Source organism: Oryctolagus cuniculus, chromosome 7 (assembly GCF_051225735.1).
Source record: "Oryctolagus cuniculus isolate XC-2025 breed Fujian yellow rabbit chromosome 7, ASM5122573v1, whole genome shotgun sequence".
NCBI classification, from domain to species: domain Eukaryota; kingdom Metazoa; phylum Chordata; class Mammalia; order Lagomorpha; family Leporidae; genus Oryctolagus; species Oryctolagus cuniculus.
In genome coordinates this window covers 18,286,631-18,306,349 of record NC_142873.1, presented here as the reverse complement: position 1 = coordinate 18,306,349, position 19,719 = coordinate 18,286,631, and the positions used below count along the sequence as shown (strand labels likewise).

At 47.2% G+C, this 19,719-nt stretch overlaps 1 long non-coding RNA gene across 1 annotated transcript; it reads left to right on the top strand.

Annotated features, from left to right (window-relative positions):
- The first annotated feature begins 6,371 nt into the window (after positions 1 to 6,371).
- LOC149125337 (uncharacterized) lies at positions 6,372 to 8,790 on the top strand. Its single transcript, XR_016211376.1, has 3 exons — positions 6,372 to 6,683; positions 7,713 to 7,761; positions 8,595 to 8,790. It is a non-coding gene; the product is annotated as an uncharacterized LOC149125337 (long non-coding RNA).
- The last annotated feature ends 10,929 nt before the right edge of the window (positions 8,791 to 19,719 follow it).

Here is a 19,719-nt window from a genome sequence, read left to right as displayed (position 1 = left end):
TGATCACTTTCTAACAGGGGCTTTTCTCACGATCTCAGGCACCTCAGGAAAATCTTTATTGACCTGATATCCATTGGTCATTGTGGTTTTTAATTTTTTATCATTGAAACTGGCAACATTGCCTAGCAGAAAAGCTAGGTCCGCAGAGGTCCAGAATGCATCTCTACTCTCCCTGGCTCCAGGAGACAAAAAGAAGAACATGGATCTCCATACAGAAATGACCTCCACAAGGTCTGACACTCTCCAGCATTGCAGCAGAGGAGAAATCCTGAGGGAGAATTCCAGAGGTAAGGGCCCACACAGGACAGGCAGGGCTGTGTTAAATACTCATTCAACTTGTGTGTTCTCTGGTCCCATTCTATCACCCAGTGATTGAAAACAGACAGAGAATACATAATGGGACAATAGAAATGTGGGAAAAGCTGTGTCCAAGGAATGACCCTCATACTTTTGTTTGTTTGTTTTTAGCAGCAGAAATAGCAGTGCTTTATCTGAAGTCTACAAAACCCAACAATGCATTCTTGGAAGATAAGAGCCATGCTCGGCACAGGGAAGCTGGAGGTCAAAGCTCATGGGGTGGCCCTCCTACCATCAGGTGCTGTGGTGCTGAGAAAACCTCTTATTCTCTATGGAGCTCAGGTTCCTCATCAGTGAGGTAAAGTGTGTATTGTTCCTCTCTGAGGTCCTGCTGCTTAAGTTCTTCTGAGTCCCTGGGGAACCACACGTGCCCTGGGAACTGAGGCTGAGAGCTGACCTAGTCCCTCCTCTGTGTCTCCTCCCAGATCCGGAGCTGAGTCCACATCCTGAGAACCCAGAACTGAAGGTGCAGATGAAGGAAGACGAGCAGCTCTCTGGGATGTGAGAATGACCCAGAGTATGACAAGGTAATGTTAGGGTGAGACCAAGTGTGGGTGAGATGAAGGACACATTGTGTCGGAAACCTCAGGGGATACTCAGAAAGGCCTACTCCACTGTCCAGCCCCTGAAGGAGCCACCTTCCATAAGCACTGAGGTCAGGAGAGAAACTGACTCCACAGTGAACCTGTGCACCTGGCCAGGGAGATCCCTGGATGGAATCAGAGCAGGTTTATGCTGAACACAAGCTTTCCATGCAAACTAGAGATCCTGGTAACTTCAGTGTCACCACCAAAAAAAAAAAAAAAAAAGAGGGAGAGAAAGAGAAAGCGCACCCTTCCTGCCCTCTTCAGCTAGGTACATTTTCCCATCCATGCTCAATTCTGCCATGCAACACACTGCACAATCCAATAAAATGGCAGTGGTGCAGTTCCACAGCCCCAAAGTAAGGATCCCCACGATCCCCACGATCCCCACATGGGGCCAAGACCTATGTACATTGTTCACAAGGCTTTTGCTTTCTCTGTGCTATAGTGTGATAGCACTCACAGAACTGAGTAGCCAAAATAATTAATCATTCATCTGAGAAATTGGCAAAGGACCTGAGTAGAATTACTCCATGAAAGTACCAGGTTTATGACAAGTTGCACATTATCAGTACTCATCAGGGGAACACCATTCCAAACCACAGAGAGATATAATCACCTTTGAGAAGCAGTAACCTTGGACAGCCCTTTGCTAGGCTGTTGAGTAACAGTTCTCTTAGTTTTCTTGTTCCATTCTGTCTTTTTTTCTTTCTCAGACTAAACAGGAGAGTTGGAGGAGGAAGAGGGGGAGAATAGGTGGGAGGGCAGGTAGGTGGGAAGAAGGACTACGTTCTTAATGTTGCATTTATGACATACATACAACATTAAATAAAGAAGTTAATTTAAAAACTACTTCAAATATGTAACACACATATTCCTAAAAATAAGTAGGTCATCATTATATAAATAGTTGAGAATAAATTCGTAAATGTCCCAATATGTCAAATTTCCTGTTCAAAGTCATCGATAAGAAAATGAATAGACAGGCCAACATAGGGAGAAAACATTTTGAAATTACATACCTGATATAACAATTCTATTCAGAGAAGTAAAAGAACTCTCAAAATTCCTTTCTAAGAAAATAAAATGACCCATTTATCAGGGAAGCTTAAAACTCAGCATTTCAAACAGGTAGAAAAGCCTTGAGATCTCTTTAAACAGCAGGTGGGGTGACTTCCTAACAGCCCAGAGAAAGGAAGGCTTGTTGGGACACATTTTCTGTCTCGGTATTTTCATACACATACATGACTATACGAGCGATACATGCTTAGGTGATTTGGGGACACGGTCTGTGGTATCAGTACAGGATCTATAACTATGAGACTGGCAGATGGGTAGGTTGTCCCCACCAGTGGGGGTCTTATGTCTCAACCTAGCTTAGGCCCCTGGAAGGCAGAGTTCCAAAGATTCCGTGACACTCTCCACCTTCTAATTCTGCGATGGCAACGGCAGACCGTTAGCTGCCACACAACAGCCAGTCCTAGCAGAGACTGAGCTACAGGCAGTGCCTTCAATCTAGACTTTGGCAGTTTTATCCTTGTTTGTCCAGTGAAGAACTTCCCAGTGTTGTCGGGCTGTGGATCAGGAGTTTCACATCAGTAAGTGAAGCTGGACAGTTATTGTCACCCCTCAAGCCTACCTGAAACTCTTGGATGTCATTTGTTTGAACCTTGCCTGTGTTTGGGTTTCCTCTCCCCAGTCCCTGTTGTCCTGCTGTGACACACCATCAGCATGGCAGGATCCCACAGCCCTGCATCAGATCCCGTGGCAGAACTGAACGACCTCGAATGCCAGCAATTGCGATCCCAGCTGGCGAAGAGCCAACAGGACTGCTGGGAGCTCCAGGAGAAGTTTCTCATAGCTGAGGCTACAAACTTTGCCCTGGCCATGCAGCTGAAAAAATACAGTAAGTTCTCTCAGGTCATTTCACCACAGTGATGATTGTCCTGTATCTTCTCCTGAGGAACTAAATGGCCTCACTACGTGATTTTTGTCTTCCTTTTGCTGAACTTAATTTCCTCCTGACCACACTCCCAAGCTGACACACAGGGTTCACAAGTTTTTCAAGGTAGCAGTGAGGTGTAGGGTGACAGGAGTGCTGAATCTGTCATGGATTCCTGATGAGGCATAGAGCTGCCTGTTGTCCTCAGGCTCAGGCTCCACCATATTGAGTGCATGTTTATGATCATCCTGTCTGTTGTCAGCTCCTGCAGCCTTATACCATCACTGTGGGCCTCATTTCTGGGGCTAACGTATGTCACTCAATTCAAGCTTCTGTTGACTTCCCATTGGCAAAGCACTGTCCTAGGTCCAGAAGTGGACATGTGTTCAGAGTGAGCAGGATGGGCTTCCAGAGAGACAGAGAGTCTCCTGTGCACTGGAACTCTGGTATCCATGGAAACACCCTCACAACACAGCCTCCCCACTGGGAGAAAGTCCTGCTCCTGGAGCACAAGTTCTTCTTCCAGAAGAGGAAGACGCTGCCTGAGACCTGGGAGTGGGAACACAGGGTGTACAGGGGGAATCAGGGCTACTCACCTGAGTGCCCCCCATTGCCCACCTTCTCTGTAACTTTGATTTCTCTCCCATTCATAGGTACAATCTAGATTGTCACAATAAAATGTGCTCCTTCTTTCCTATACAACTCCAAGGATGGTTCCTTGCTCAAGATCAACAAAATCCATGAGGCCCTTATTGCACTGTTTCTAATTTAGCAGGAACTATACTTTTTATTGGGCCATATTGCCTCAGGGCCTTACTTTGTTATACATTGTACTCTACACAGTTCCATGAAAGATGGTCCCTTAAGACTGTAATAACAAACACTTGAAATCTTACCCAATGCAAGGAAACAGTCCTACACCCTTATCAAGCTCCCAAACATACAGAAGGTGATGACATCGTGTCCCAGGTTCTTGTTTGACCTGAGAGGCTGCAAGACTTGCTGAGTCCAGTGGCTCATGATTCAGTTTGAGCTCAGGGCCTGGGAACTCTGATTCTGTAAACACCAGTGGAATCACATTGTCAAGTCACCTTCTGTATCTTTGAGGTTCTTTTTTCCCATTTTATTGGGAAATAGCAGGGTCAGTGCTGTGGTTCAGCAGGTAAAGCTGCTGCCTGCAGTGCTGGCATCCCATATGGGTACTAGTTCAATTCTGGCTGGTCCACTACCAATCCAGCTCTCTGCTATGGCCTCAAAAACAGTAGAAGAAAACCCATGTACTTAGGCCCCTGCATCCCCATGGGAAACCTAGAAACAGCTCTTGGCTCCTGGCTTCAGATTGGCACAGCTCCAACCTTGCAGCCATTTGGGGAGTGAACCAGCTCATGGAGTCTCTCTCTCGCTCTCTCTCTCTCTCTGCCTATGTCTCTCTGTAACTCTGCCTTTCAAATAAATAAATAAATCTTTTAAAAATAGGAAATTTCAGATGCTATGTAGTGAGGTGATGAAATACAGATGTGAAACCCCCAATCTGGAGCCTGGCCCTGGAGTTCTTTTGGTCTTCAGCAGGCACTGACTACAAAAGCACCTCCCTGAGTTCTGCGTGTCTGTCTTTCCCCAGATTGTGAGAAGTTTAAAAACATCATTGAGTCCATACTGACCAAGAAGCTCCACTTGGAGGAGCCATTGGCAGAGAAGCCCACGGTCCCAGAGCTGCTCAGGTAAGGGTCTCTGTGTGGGGCAGGCAGGTGGGAGGTGTGTGGGTGTCTCCAGTGGGGCAGCTCAGAAGGGAGAACTGAGGCATCTCAGGCATGGAAAGCCAAGGCACTGTGGCAAAAAATGTTCTCCATGTAGGATCACTGTGGGACCCCAGACAAAGAAGTGGCCATCAAAGGAGGATGCACTTTTCTCTAAGGGAGGAGAGAACTTCCACTTTGCTGATGGCCTTGTCTAAATACAGACAGAGTTTTCAAAATGCTTCCATAGCCTAGTCAGCTCATGTCATGAGCCTTGTGTGGTCCCTGACAACATACAGAGGAGTGCTAATTGTTAAATTAACAGCAGGAGTCACTGTGCACTGACTCCCCATGCAGGACCTCTGTCCTCAATGAGTTGTATTAAGAGAGAGTTACAGTGAAACATTTCTCAAACAGTTTTTATTCTTGGGTGGGTGTGTGTGGGCATTGTTGAAATCGTTACTTAATATTGAGTTGGTCTTCTGTGTACAAAGTTCATTGAAAATGCATCTTAATGGAGAATGAGACTGAGAAGTAGAGAGGGAAGAGGAGCTGGGCTGGGAGTGTGGGTGGTACGCTGGGTATGGGGAGAAGAATAACTATATTCCTAACGTTGTCTTATGAAATGTATATTCCTTAAAATAAATGAATGAATAAATTTTTAAAAATAAATGGTAAAAATTAATTTTACAATGAAAGTAAAAGTGAATAGGTACTTTGAAAAAATTCTCCCTTCAGGAGAAATTAAAATGAAAATACATTTTCCCCTCTTCAATTACTGTTTATTTCCCTAATAAAATGGTATGAATAGATAATAATAATAAAAAAAGACATCATGGAGTCCGTGTTGACCAAGAAGCTACACGTGGAGGCCCCTGCCAAAGAAGCCCAGGTCTGCTGAGCTGCTCAGGTAAGGCTCTCTGTGTAGGGCAGGCAGGTGGGGATGTGTTTCACTAGTGGGCAGCCCAAATCAAAAACTGAGCCAGCCTGTGCCAAACAAGGGCAGAGATTTACAGCAAAGCCCTGTGTCTCAGACGTTATAAAGCAAGGAGGGAGCAGAGGAATCTGAATTCAGAGCTGCAAGTGTGGAGTCTGTAAGTAAGGTGTCCAGGTGGATGGGCTCCCATGGGGCCCTCCTGTTTACTCTCTCTTCTGCAACAGGAAATCCCCATGGCTGCGTTTCTGGGAATCCAGTCACCAGTTAGCTTTGGTCCTCTGTAGGTGGCGCTATGCCTGTTCTCTCTTCTTCCCATGTTCTCATGGTTCCCTTAGTGTGGAGGTGCTTTTCTGTGGGCACTCACCTCGAGATGGAGCTGCATTGGGTCTTCTCAGGGGAGGAGGGGGGATGCTGGGCTCCTCTGCTTGGTCACCTTGCAATCAATCCTCATTTACCCTTAGTCACCATCACCTCCTGATATAGAAGACTGATGCTTAGCTTGGCCCTGTCAGACCTTCATTCTTGTTTCTTGCCATGTAACCCCTGCGTGCACCATGATTCCCAGTCACTGCACTGTACACTGTGTGTCTTCCTACATGGAAATGCCTGTGGCTGGAAGGAGGAACTGAATTAGCACCTTTATGAAGGCAGGTGAGGAAGGAAGAATCCTTGCACTGTTGATAGAAATTAACCCAAATGGAATCTCAGGAATTGTGACAAGATCTTTCTCTAAAAGTGGGAGCAAAGGCCTTGTGTTGTCCTTTGCTTTTCTTGGTACAGCTATTTCTCCAAACCTGAGTGGTGATGCTGGTGGAGGGCTCTATAAGGCATTGTTATGAAAATCTGTTGAAACACAGAGAACCTAACACTCATCCCTTCCCATCTAGAACTTTCTCCACTCTTGCACCTTAGACATTGCCGTGGCATCCTTGAAGATCAGGACCAAGAACTTTCCCAGTTACGTCCAAAGGTCCAAAGGGGGAGAAATCTAGCCCACATCCTGCAGCAGTACCTGAAGGACGTGCTCACCGTGCATGACCCTGAGACCTGTACGGGGCAGGGCTTCCGACGACTGCTCACTGAGGCTGTCCGGCTGTCAGCGAGCCTTGAGGACCTGCTTGGAGCAGGTAAGCTGGGCACAGGCTGTCATGTGAGAAGCCTCAGGGGTTCAGATGCATTCATCTCTCTGCCATGGGCATTTGCCTCAGCTCTTCCTGGTACTGAACATGTGTGCCATGACAAGGTCAGCTCTGCTTGGGAAAAACAGATAGGGGCAGAGAAGTCTTTCAAGTTTGCAGTATCCCAAAGCTCTCCTCCCTTCCTGATTGTGGTGGGCCTTTGGGGGAAGAGGCAGGGTCCATCCTCATATTAAGACCAGAAAGACCTTGTGGAGTGAGGCCACTGTTAGGCTGAACAAAGTCACTGAGCTAAGTTGAATGGAAGCCTCCAGCTCTGTGCTCAGTGTGGTTTTCAAATGGTAGACAGCTGATTGCTTTCTCCATCCAGGATTTCTCTATCCTCATTCACTAAATGGACCAAAAACTCTGGGGCAGAGCAGATGTAACCATCAAAGGTGGAAGCTGTTTTTTGTATGTTTCCCAATAGGACAAAGGCCCTCCTCTCCCTGGGAGTGCCAGACCAGGCACTAGCGTTAGTAGAACTTCAGTGAGGAAAGCTGTTGAGAAGGGAACTCATAACACAGAGAGAATTTCCTCTAATGATACAGCAGAGAAAACGTGGAGGGCCTGTGAGGGAGGGATGGAAGTCGGGTTCTTTGCTTCTTCATGACAGCTGGAGGTTCTCTGTGAGACCCATGGGAACATAGAACCCATGCCTTGGACTCCCACTAGTGGCAGGATGAGGGATAACAGGCAGAAGTCCCAGGGAAGCTTGAGAAGCTTCCAGTGATATGGGAGCAAAGGATGTTGGCCTAGTTTCAGGCAGAATCTGCCATGATTCTGATCTCCAAGTGCAGAGACACAAAGCCTGATGGACCACAAGAGAATGGCAAGGTGTTCCTTTAAACACAGAATATTTGAAGTTTTTGTCCACTATTGGCCCATATGTAGATATTCTTATGCACACAGAGGCCACCTTGATTGTAGTGGGGTAGGGGGTTATAATATCTGATTGGACATTTCTGAATTTGTTTACAGAAAATATTGAAGAGGAGGAAACACCAGCACAAGGACCTGTTGCTGACAGGTAATAGTGAATGATTAGGAGCTGGCAACAAATGGGTGAAGGATGCACAGGGTCTCCTAAAGAACAGAAAAGGGGCCGAGACAGTCATGGAGTTGAGACGCACGCAGAAACACAACTGCAGATTGTGTTGAGTCCTTCCTTGCCAACTAGGAAACCCCCCTGTTCAAGTAGTTGTCTGTTGTCCTGGTCCTAGTTGCTGATAGGATCCATCATGAACTCACAGCCTTAGGTGTTGCCTGCACACAAAGGGAACCTCTGTTCTCTGCTTTCTGGAAAAGGGAGGAAGATGCTCATCTCCTTTCTACAGAGTTAGCTGAAGTTCTCATCAGAGAAAACTAGCAAAGAGGCAATGTGCAAAGGGAGCAGTTAGGAAGAATCCAGCCAGGTTCAACTGCAGAAAAGCACCTCTACAAAACCATGTTTGCTGTTCTGTGACTTGGTTAAGAGAAGGCCCAGAAGGTAGCACACCTCTAGAATCTGCCAAGCCCCTAGGACCTTGATCACATGGCTGCAGGACACTGCAACAACCCAACCTGAGCACAGGGTGTCAGCCCGTATGGCTGTCAATATGTGCTTGTGCTGTGACTGTGCCATGCAGCGACAGTGGAGGCTGCTTCCTCATTAGCTGCTGTGTATTGAGTGTGATGAGCAGAGGCTGATCTCTTCCCAGGCCCTCTCCCCCTAGGCAGCCACACGGTGTCCAGAGTGGAGGGAACCACCTCTATGCTGTCTATGACTGATCCCTTATGCACCCCATCCAAACCAGCCAACCCCCTGGTGTCTCTTCCTTCTTGGTTTAATCTCTGTCATCCTTATCCCACCTGGCTTCTCAGGGAGCTCTTGGAAGTGGATGAAATGGAAACCCCACAAAGTTCACAGCAGGAAACATCTATCACTGGTGCTGTTGACCACCTGCCGAGTGACTCCTGCCTGCCTGAGGGCACTGTGCAAATGTCTCCTGATGCTAAGGACACCCACGGTGTGCTAGGTGTAGATGGGGAATACGCTTGTTCACACAAGAAAGAAGAACCTGTCACCATTCTCCCAGGTACCCTCTCCATTCTTTGTACACAATAACTCTTGGGTTGATTAGGGTCACTTTTGAGCACAGGCCCTGCAGACACAAGTTGGTTTCAATCAGGGTCCAGGTTGTGGCACTGAACATAGACATCAGGAGAGTCAAGGAGCTTCCCTCCCCTCAGATGCTGTTTGTCTCACTGCACCCCAGCCTATGGGAACATACAGAGGCCCTGTATAGGAAGTGCCTTTCAGACACTCTAACTTAGAAATAATGCCTGCTGTCATCTGCAGTGATATCATTCTGTTCTACTACTGCATCCCTGGAGTTCTAGCCCCATGCAGGCTTTTGGTAACACTTCCCATGTGTGGTCCAAGTTGTGATCCTAGTTTCCCTACTTCCATCCCTAGTCTCTATCTCCTTTAAGACAGCTTATCTTAGCTATGCAATCATCTCAAAACCAGGACACAAAGTCTTTTATACTGTACTCACTGTACAGTTCCAAAAAATAGCTGAATCCAGGAACATCCCTTCAAAATCAGTGTTCAATGTTTCTCTATAACTTCATAGAATTATTTATGTGAGGTGTTATGGAGTTCATTCAGCATTCTATAGAAACTCCTCTACCCTTATTCACCATGATCAGTCTGATAGGATGAGTCAGTACTATAGCAACACTCCTAGATTTTAGATAAATAAATCCTAAAGGGCCTGGGGAGAGAGCTCTTGAATTGCTTGTATTGTTCCCATAGACAAGAGGGAGATTACTCATGAGCAACTCTTAGAATAGCCAAGATTCTGTGTGGCATCAAACAGGTTTCAATTCCAGGGCATGCAGACTCCATGCATAGCTCTCTCCCAGTGTTCTACCTCCTCTCCACAGTCAGCAACCTGGTCCTTTAATGAGAGCAGCCTGACAACTGCAGTTTGCCTCCTAGAAAGTTCTTGGGCTGTGAGCTTAGAATCCCTGAGGACCATTGCAGGCTGTTTCTAAGGGTTCTGGGCAGAGGTTATTGAGATGCTGATCCAACTGTGAACAGGGAGATTTGACCCCTTGCCCAGGATGGCTCACCAAGGCCATCTCCTGATGTCAACTTAGTCCTCCTGGAGGATTTCTGTTACAGTTCCCTGTTCTCACACGAGAACAATCTGTCCTCTTGGTAGTAGTGGCCATTGGATACCAATATCTGACCCAAAACCTGCTTAACCTGGTCAATCTCTCTGAATTTGTTTGCAGAAAATCAATATCACGAAGTGGAGGTACAAGAGCAAGTTGTCACATACACTTCCAGGTAACTCGGAGGCAGAGCAGACAGTGTAGCATGGACTACTAGGAAATCGAAATGCTGGAGGAACTGGTGACTAGAGCCATTTGGAACATTCAGCCAATGATGAAATGGCTCTGTTCCTAACGTTCCCTTTTGTATTGTTTCCCTCTATATTCCCCCTTTGAAAATCCCTCACATATTTTTACCTGTAGTCTGATGACAAAGTCACTTCTGTACCTGTGATGTGTGTCTTCAGTGTCTCTGCCCTCCCATCTCAGCAGGGAGCTCCCAGAGGAGCAAGAGCAGGAAGACCCAGAGGACTCGCTGGACGAGTGCTACCTCACTCCCTCGATTTTTCCGGTTGTTTCTGAGCTTGACCATTCCACGTGGAGCAGCTGGTGCCCCCTGCAGCAGCAGGACATGCTCTCTGCTCCAGATGCAGACGGTGAGTCCCCCACTGTGAGGTGATACAACCCCCTCTGCTTGCCAAGGAGCCCGCACTATCCTTGCACTCCTCACTCCCACCTGACTGAGAGGGCTCCCGGACATGGGATGGTCTGAGACATTCTCAGCATCTGTTCTTTTTCAACCAGTCTGTTGCACAGGTGTGGTTGGCCCATCCAGCCTTGCTGTCCTCCCATTCCTTGTGTGGCTTTGTCACTCAGGTTCCAGTGCTCAGTCATTGCCAGAATGTCACAGATGCACAAAACCTAAGCAGCACATCTCATGCTTGTCTCTGCCGTCTGTGCCTAATGAAGCAGACCCCTCCGCCCCCTGCAGTGTTGATCACACGAGTCATTCCCCATCCCTGTCATGTGACATTGTTTCCTGTCAGAGCCAGCAGCATGCTTGTCTCCATTGCAGTCAAGATACTCCCCCTGTTTCATTGAACCCAACCACGTTGTCTGTCCCTTCAACGTTGGCATCATTTTACCTACCACACGTACAGAATGTTCTGCCATTCCTTTAGTAGTGTGTCCCCAGGCTGCAAGTCTGCGACCTGTGCTTAGAGATTCCATGAGTAGCCAAGTTTTCTCTTGTGCTGCACACATGCACTCTGATACCCAGAACTGAAAATTCACCTGTTCCACCTTTTATCTTATCCTCAATGCACAAAATATGGTAAACCACAAACTACCAAGATAGCTTGTTTGAGAACCATGGGCACTGCACTCCCTCTCATGGAAAGGAATCACACTAGGAACCAAGTGTCTCCAGAGAATATTATTTTAGATTTGATTTTACCTTATGAAAGGCAGAATTAGAGAGAGAAACAGGGAGAGAAGAGAGGCAACTCTTGCATACTCTGGTCTGCTCCCCACATGGCCACAATGGCATCGACTGGACCAGGCCCAGGGAGGAACTAGGAGTTTCCTCCAGGTCTCCTATGTGGGTGCAGGGCCCAAGTACTGGGCCATCTTCTACTGCATTCCCAGGTGCATTAGAGGGATCTGGATCAGAAGTAGAAGAGCCAGGACTTGAACCGGCGTTCACATGGGATCCTGGGGTTAAAGGCAGCAGCTTTACCTGCTATGCCACAGCACCCACACTTGGGAAAATTTGTTTCATTTGTGTAGGGAATCAGGTCAGCAATTATTGGTGTGATGACTGGAGGAATAGGGAGGTTTACCTCATGTGTCAAAGAAAAATGAACAAGCTAGTTCCCTCAGAAATGACCTCAACCCTCTAGACAATTCCTATCTGAGGAGTCGGCAGTGACACTGAGGATACTGGTGTGCTGTGCTAGCACTGGACAGCGCATTGTACAGGCTTTGAGGGAATCATCCTAGATGACTGTGCCTATTTGAATTCATTTGCAGAAAAGGAAAATGACAATGATGAAGTAGAAGTTGAGACACAAGCCCTATCACACTCCAGGTGAGTCTTAGGAACCCTGGGCAGTGAGCTTAGTGCTGACACGGGCAGACTCCTGGTCCAGGGAAGAAGAGCAGTGCCACTGGGCATCTCCCATCCATTGAGCCAACCCTGTGGTACCCCATAAGCACTGCTGTGTGCCATCGTTAGGGTACTACTTCTCCCTACCTTTTCCACGTAGTGACCTGCAGCAGGCTGACTCCATGAAGGAGCCTCTCCAGGGATTCCTTGCCATCATTGCCTCTCTCACATGCAGTGAAGGGCAGGGTGCTGCTCACAGGTCTCCTCTTCTCATGAGCTTCTCTGCACCCCATTCATCACGTGAAACCACCTGACAGAAACTAGTGCCTCAGCACTGAGAATAAGACTGACAGCTAAAGCTGTGATACTCTCCAGTATCCTAAAATGTGAATTCATTGACTCTGCATGTAATTTACATAAATCTGTTGAAGCCAGTTTTCGTTTTCCAAATACTCATGGGTACTAGTGGCCCAACTGAGAGTCATTTCTCCAGGCTGAGATCCTAACGACCTCATCACAGAGGAAATCCTCTATTTCTCTCTGCTTCTGTCTCCATGCACTTTCAATATTTCTGCTACTCACCTATCACCTCAAACCTAATACTCTTTCTCCAAGAAGATGACAGTACTGTTTGACTGTTTACTTTTCGTTGACTTCAAGCAGTACAAATATGCAAAAAGAAGTCTACAAGCACACATAGATTTAATAACGTTTAATATTTGGCTGTAGTTGATTCATGGGTAAATATTATATATCTACACATACAAACTATTCTCAGTGAAGGCAGTGGGGTTTCTGTTTTACCTGGCATTCCATTTGCCACGTGCTTCATATGAGCACTTCATTTTTCCTCACATGAAAGCTGCCTGTGTTAACGTTCAGTTTGTCTACCCCAGGTGGTCAGCAAGGAGCCTCCTCAAATGGAAGACATTGCATCCTGTCTGCACCATTAGTAGCCAGTCTTCCCCATATAGAGACAAAGTTGTGGGTGGCCCCTTGCTCGGCCCAGCCACTACTGGAAGCCTCCTCTTTGGAACTGCTTGGAAAGGGGCTTTCTGTTCCCTTTCTGTTTCTCACCCACCTTTCCCTCCCTCCAGTCTCATCAGGGAGATTCCAGAGATTGAAGATCAAGATGTCTCACAAGACTCTCACGGTACATGTTTGACTCCTGCACTTCTTCCGGAGGCTTCTGACTGGTCCCATTCTAGGAGCACCTGGTCCTCACTGGAGAAACAGCCTGTCTGCTCTGCTCTTGTTGTAGACAGTGAGTGCTCCATTGTGAACAGGAACACTCCACTGGTCTCCCACGTGGCCTCTGTAGTCTTGGGTTGCTGAACCTGTGTTGGGTGAGACAGACCACTGTGCACTCAGGCCCCGGGGACTTATGTCAGACTGGATGTGGCTCTTGATGGAGTTTGTTCATAGTCATCCAACGGGGAAATCCCTTGGCTGTCACCAGGCCCACTTTCAAGGTGCAGCTTTTGACGTCAAGACAGGGAAGGAGGGGAAGGGAAGGCATGATGGCAACCACTGAGCCACCACCAGCTCTCTTGGAGAGGCTTCTTTAACAAGTCACTGTGATGTTCTTAATTTTAACAACAGTTGCAATTGTAAACAGCATCCTCCAAACTTCTCAGGCTTAAAGCTTTGGCAGTCTGTACAATGTTTCCTTAGTTATCTGATACTAGGTATCCTTGGTCAGCAGACTCTGTTTTCTCTGAAGCAGCTTGGTGCTAACCACACTTGTGTCCATGGTGAGGTTTTCATCTTCTGCTTCACAGTACTGATTTGTGCTCATATGAGGCCTGTAGTTTTAATCCAGTGTCTAAACTCGGCATTTTTTTCTCATGCAAAGCTTCCATAACCTTGCACCAGGACAGGAATCTATTTATTATCTGAGTGAGGCTGAGGGGTCCCTCACGTCATCACAGGCAGAGTGCCTCTTGTTGAGTAGGAGCCCTGGAGTATGGCTACTTGGGGGGGGGGCAGAGAAAAAGTCCAATTTCCTTGAATCTGAGCTTTGATGAGGTTTTACACTTTCTCTCAGGAGGAATCTTTAGGGTTTGAGGCATCAAGTCATTATGTAGGAAAATCAAAAAATCCAGATGCCCTTCCCTGTTTCTCAGTGTTCTGCAGTAGAATTGGCAATGACAGTTGTCCCCCCAGTGCTATAGATCAGCAGGCACCTTTTCTTGATGAGACCATGTGCTTTTGCTTGTACAGAGGTACAGAGATGTGCAGAGTCATCCCAGGACACAGCGATTCACACCCAGCTGTGAAGGCCACTCTCATGGGCATCTGTGCTGTGCTAGACCCTGTGCCGTCCTGATCCATGCAACCCTCACTGGACCTCTCCTGGTGGAGATTCTGTCCCCAACTTGGGGAGAGGATCCTGAGGCTCAACAAGGTCACTCTCCCAGGTCACCCCACCTTGTGTGCATTGCAATCAGAGACCACTCCTTTGCCTGCCCTTGTCTGTAGGCTCAGTCCACTTGTTTTCAGCAGACATGCCAGTGATGTGGCTAGTATGGATACTCATACTTAAAACTTTTCTTCTGTAATAAACTGTGTTGAGAGAATTTCAAATATCAGAAGAAAAGTTCCGATCTGCAAACAAGAACTTCTAAAGTTCCTGCAAACATCTGCCACTTGGAAGACGTTGGTGTGCTTCATCCCTGAGCAGGGTCAGCACCTCATTGAGGTTCTCAGATAGACCTCCAGCTCAGGAGTGTCCCATGGCCTGAAAGTTCCTGGTCTCTCCCCTCAGACATTTTGCACTCAGGGTCCCAGTGAGGCATGCCCATCTGCATTTCTGTCGAAAGTGGTTGCTGTTTCACAGAACAGAGTTCCCTGGATGAACATTTCTAGGCTCCAGTTGTGCCTGGGATGTCTGACTGCAAGCATACAGGAGCTGCTTATGCTCAGAAAGCCAGAGCAGATTGGTGGGCAGTTTATGTACAGAATGATCCCTTTTGAGAGCAGGTAAACCTTCATCTCTGCCCCTGGTGACTGCTCTGTCCTTGTACTCCTATCCCCACTGAGGATGAGTGAAGTCATTGCTACATGCCAGACCTACAGACTTGTGGTTGTAGACTCAAAATCCTGAATTGAGCTGTAAGCAGGAGTTAGAATTCATATTGTTTATTTGTTATGGAACAGAGCTGTGACCATTTCACAGCAAGCTCAGCAGCATGTGCCCCGGTGGTGTTTTCTCCCTCCTGGTTGGAACCTTGGAGGATCACTGTCGCCACTTGCTTACTTTTTCTTCAATCCCAAACCTCAGCTCTGCCCTTTGACATCCATGCTTGTCCAGGCCACAGAATCCATATAGGCATCTCTGTCATTCATGTTCTCAATGGCATTTCCATTGGAAGATGAATTGACTAGGGAAGAGTTCATCCTGAAATACATGCTCTTGAATTGCTTGTATTGTTCCCAAAGACAAGAGGGAGATTATTCATGAGCAACTCTTAGAATAGCCAAGATTCTGTGTGGCATCAAACAGGTTTCAATTCCAGGGCATGCAGACTCCATGCATAGCTCTCTCCCAGTGTTCTACCTCCTCTCCACAGTCAGCAACCTGGGTCCTTTAATGAGAGCAGCCTGACAACTGCAGTTTGCCTCCTAGAAAGTTCTTGGGCTGTGAGCTTAGAATCCCTGAGGACCATTGCAGGCTGTTTCTAAGGGTTCTGGGCAGAGGTTATTGAGATGCTGATCCAACTGTGAATAGGGAGATTTGACCCCTTGCCCAGGATGGCTCACCAAGGCCATCTCCTGATGTCAACTTAGTCCTCCTGGAGGATTTCTGTCACAGTCTCCTGTTCTCACACGAGAACAATCTGTCCCCTTGGTAGTAGTGGCCATTGGATACTCATATCTGACCCAAAACCTGCTTAACCTGGTCAATCTCTCTGAATTTGTTTGCAGAAAATCAATATCACGAAGTGGAGGTACAAGAGCAAGTTGTCACATACACTTTCAGGTAACTGGGAGGCAGTAGCATGGACTACTAGGAAATTAGAAGCCAGTCTTCCCCAGATAGGGACAAGGTTGTGGGTGGCCCCTTGCTCGGCCCAGCCACTACTGGAAGCCTCCTCTTTGGAACTGCTTGGAAAGGGGCTTTCTGTTCCCTTTCTGTTTCTCACCCACCTTTCCCTCCCTCCAGTCTCATCAGGGAGATTCCAGAGATTGAAGATCAAGATGTCTCACAAGACTCTCACGGTACATGTTTAACTCCTACACTTCTTCTGGAAGCTTCTGACTGGTCCCATTCTAGGAGCACCTGGTCCTCACTGGAGAAACAGCCTGTCTGCTCTGCTCTTGTAGACAGTGAGTGCTCCATTGTGAACAGGAACACTCCACTAGTCTCCCAGGTGGCCTCTGTAGTCTTGGGTTGCTGAACCTGTGTTGGGTGAGACAGACCACTGTGCACTCAGGCCCTGGGGACTTATCTCAGTCTGGATGTGGCTTTTGGGTGGAGTTTGTTCATAGTCATCCAACGGGGGAATCCCTTGGCTATTACCAGGCCCACTTTCAAGGTGCAGCTTTTGACGTCAAGACAGGGAAGGAGGGGAAGGGAAGGCATGATGGCAACCACTGAGCCACCACCAGCTCTCTTGGAGAGGCTTCTTTAACAAGTCACTGTGATGTTCTTAATTTTAACAGCAGTTGCAATTGTAAACAGCATCCTCCAAACTTCTCAGGCTTAAAGCTTTGGCAGTCTGTACAATGTTTCCTTAGTTATCTGACACTAGGTATCCTTGGTCAGCAGACTCTGTTTTCTCTGAAGCAGCTTGGTGCTAACCACAGCAGTCCAGTCCCACACTTGTGTCCATGGTGAGGTTTTCATCTTCTGCTTCACAGTACTGATTTGTGCTCATATGAGGCCTGTAGTTTTAATCCAGTGTCTAAACTCGGCATTTTTTTCTCATGCAAAGCCTCCATAACCTTGCACCAAGACAGAAATCAATTCAGTAACTGAGTGAGGCTGAGAGGTCCCTCACATCATCACCGGCAGAGTGCCTCTTGTTGAGTAGGAGCCCTGGAGTATGGCTACTTGGCGGGGGGGGGGGGGGGGGGCAGAGAAAAAGTCCAATTTCCTTGAATCTGAGCTTTGATGAGGTTTTACACTTTCTCTCAGGAGGAATCTTTAGGGTTTGAGGCACCTTCACTCATCAAATCATTCTGTAGGAAAATCACGAAATCCTGATGTCCTTCCCTGTTTCTCAGTGTTCTGCAGTAGAATTGGCAATGACAGTTGTCCCCCCAGTGCTATAGATCAGCAGACACCTTTTCTTGGTGAGACCATGCGCTTTTCCTCTGTACAGACATACAGAGATGCGCAGAGTCATCCCAGGACACAGCGATTCACACCCAGCTATGAAGGCCACTCTCATGGGCATCTGTGCTGTGCTAGACCCTGTGCCGTCCTGATCCATGCAACCCTCACTAGACCCCCCTGGTGGAGATTCTGTCCCCACCTTGGGGAGAGGATCCTGAGGCTCAACAAGGTCACTCTCCCAGGTCACCCCACCTTGTGTGCATTGCAATCAGAGACCACTCCTTGGCCTGCCCTTGTCTGTAGGCTCAGTCCACTTGTTTTCAGCACACATGCCAGCGATGTGGCTGCTATGGGTACTCACACTTAAAACTTTTCTTCTGTAACAAATTGTGTTGAGAGAATTTCAAATATCAGAAGAAAAGTTCTGGTCTGCAAACAAGAACTTCTAAAGGCCCTGCACAACATCTCCCACTTGGAAGACCTTAGTGTGCTTCGTCCCTGAGCAGGGTCAGCACCTCACTGAGGTGTTCCAGATAGAGATCTAGCTCAGGAGTGTCCCATGGCCTGAAAGTTCCTAGTCTCTCCCCTCAGGCTTTTTGTACTCAGGGTCCCAGTGAGGCCTTGAACTTGTCTTTGCCACAGACCAGTGGTTGTATGGCTTTGTCTCAGAAACACCCAGTGCCAGGGCTGGGCAGTCATGGGGAGGAAGGCAAGTGCACAGACACTGTCTCAGGAGGGAGATGTGTGTGCTAGGCCAGAGCAATGCCTTACAGCCCACCTGGGAATTCTTCTTGACTTTTGTGTTTCAGCTTAGCTTGTCTCTCCATTCTTCAGGTGCCTGTAACTAGGTTCCCACTTCAACTGACCAGAAAAGTGATGGCCACATCATATATATTATTATCTATATGACAGGCACTGAAGGCATATATCCTATGAATCGATGTGCTTGGTGTATGTTCAGCAAAGCATGTGCATGTATGAAATGCATGTGTTCTTGTGCTAGTGTTGTTCATTCCAGCTATTAGTGGTCCCCTGTCCTTGTCTCTCATTACAATGCCCTCCAGGTTAGATGATCCTGCTCCATCCCCCCAAACCTTCAACAGATATCCAGTGTGGTTTCTGTGCCTTAAAAGCTTAAGAGCTGTGTGTTTTATTAGTCCAACTTTGTTGAATATTCTGATCATCTGAGCCATGATTATTACTTTTGCCTAGTGATAAATTATCAGTGAGTATGTATAAAATCAACCCGAATGAAAACAATTTAGTGCCTGTGCAGGACATGACTGTGCAGGGCCCCTTTCCTTACTTGTTGTCCCTCTGCTGCAGGCCTGACTGCTAGAGAGAGAGCATGAATACCAATCCTGATGGCTGTGGTTCTATTTCAGAACTGAGTTTTGTTGCTGCCCCCGAGAGGAAGACCCGTTCCCAGCTGGAGGGAGGTCCTCACAAAGATCCCATCACCAGAAAGTGTGAGAGTCATAGCATCAGCCCCAGCAATGTCCAAAGTACCCCAAAAGAAAATGTTATCAAAGGAAAATGGAAGCCCAGGAAATGCAAACTGGCCTGCCGGTTCCCTGGCCTGGAGATGAAGGGAAAACCACAGCCCACAGAGAAGAAGATTGCGTGCCGATTCCCTGGTCTGGAGATGAAGGGAAAACCACAGCCCACAGAGAGGAAAATCACGTGCCAATTTCCTGGCCAGGAGATGAAGGGAAAACCACAGACCAACATGTGGGCACTGACCTTCAGATTCCTGGGCCTTCACGCCTAGACAGAGGTAATCCTGTGTGTGTGTCTTAGATGTACTTGTTCCTTCTTACACTGTGCACAGATTATAGCTCATTTCTGTTTGTTCAGATAGGATAGAACTGTAACCTCTCTGGATCAATAATTTGAAATAGAAGATACAGTAAGAAATCCTTGTCATGTAGAAACCTGACCCACAAAATAGGATACCTCCCCTCATAATCAAGTTAAAATGTTTGAAGTTCAACTTCTCTCCCTAAAACATGCTGTTCACCATCCACTCACTTGATTGCAAGTCCTCTATTGGGTTGAGAAATATACATTGAACAATCACATTTTATCTGATCTTATTCCTAGGCCAATTTCCAATGCAGATTCTTAGGTCTCATTTTCCCATGTTTGTCCTTCCCTCTGACCAGTATACAAACAGGATATTCTCAAAAAGAAAATTTCTTAGGGGAACTGAAAAAAAAATGGGGAAACTCTAGGATGACTGAAGAGTGCCTGTTTTAAAGTTAATGTTCCCTTCAGAGTTGAGTGAGTGAGCTATTAGGCACACAGCAGAATGGTCCTAGGTGTAACTAGATGTGGAATCATCTTCAGAGAAACTTGGTGTCTGTTCTATTGACATGAGTTGTGCTGTGGTTACACTCCCGGCTCTCTTTGCTTACTGCAGAAAACTAGTCCATTTCTAATGCACCAGAGAGCAGGAGGAAGTGGGGTGACATCACCCTCTCCTGGTTAGGAGA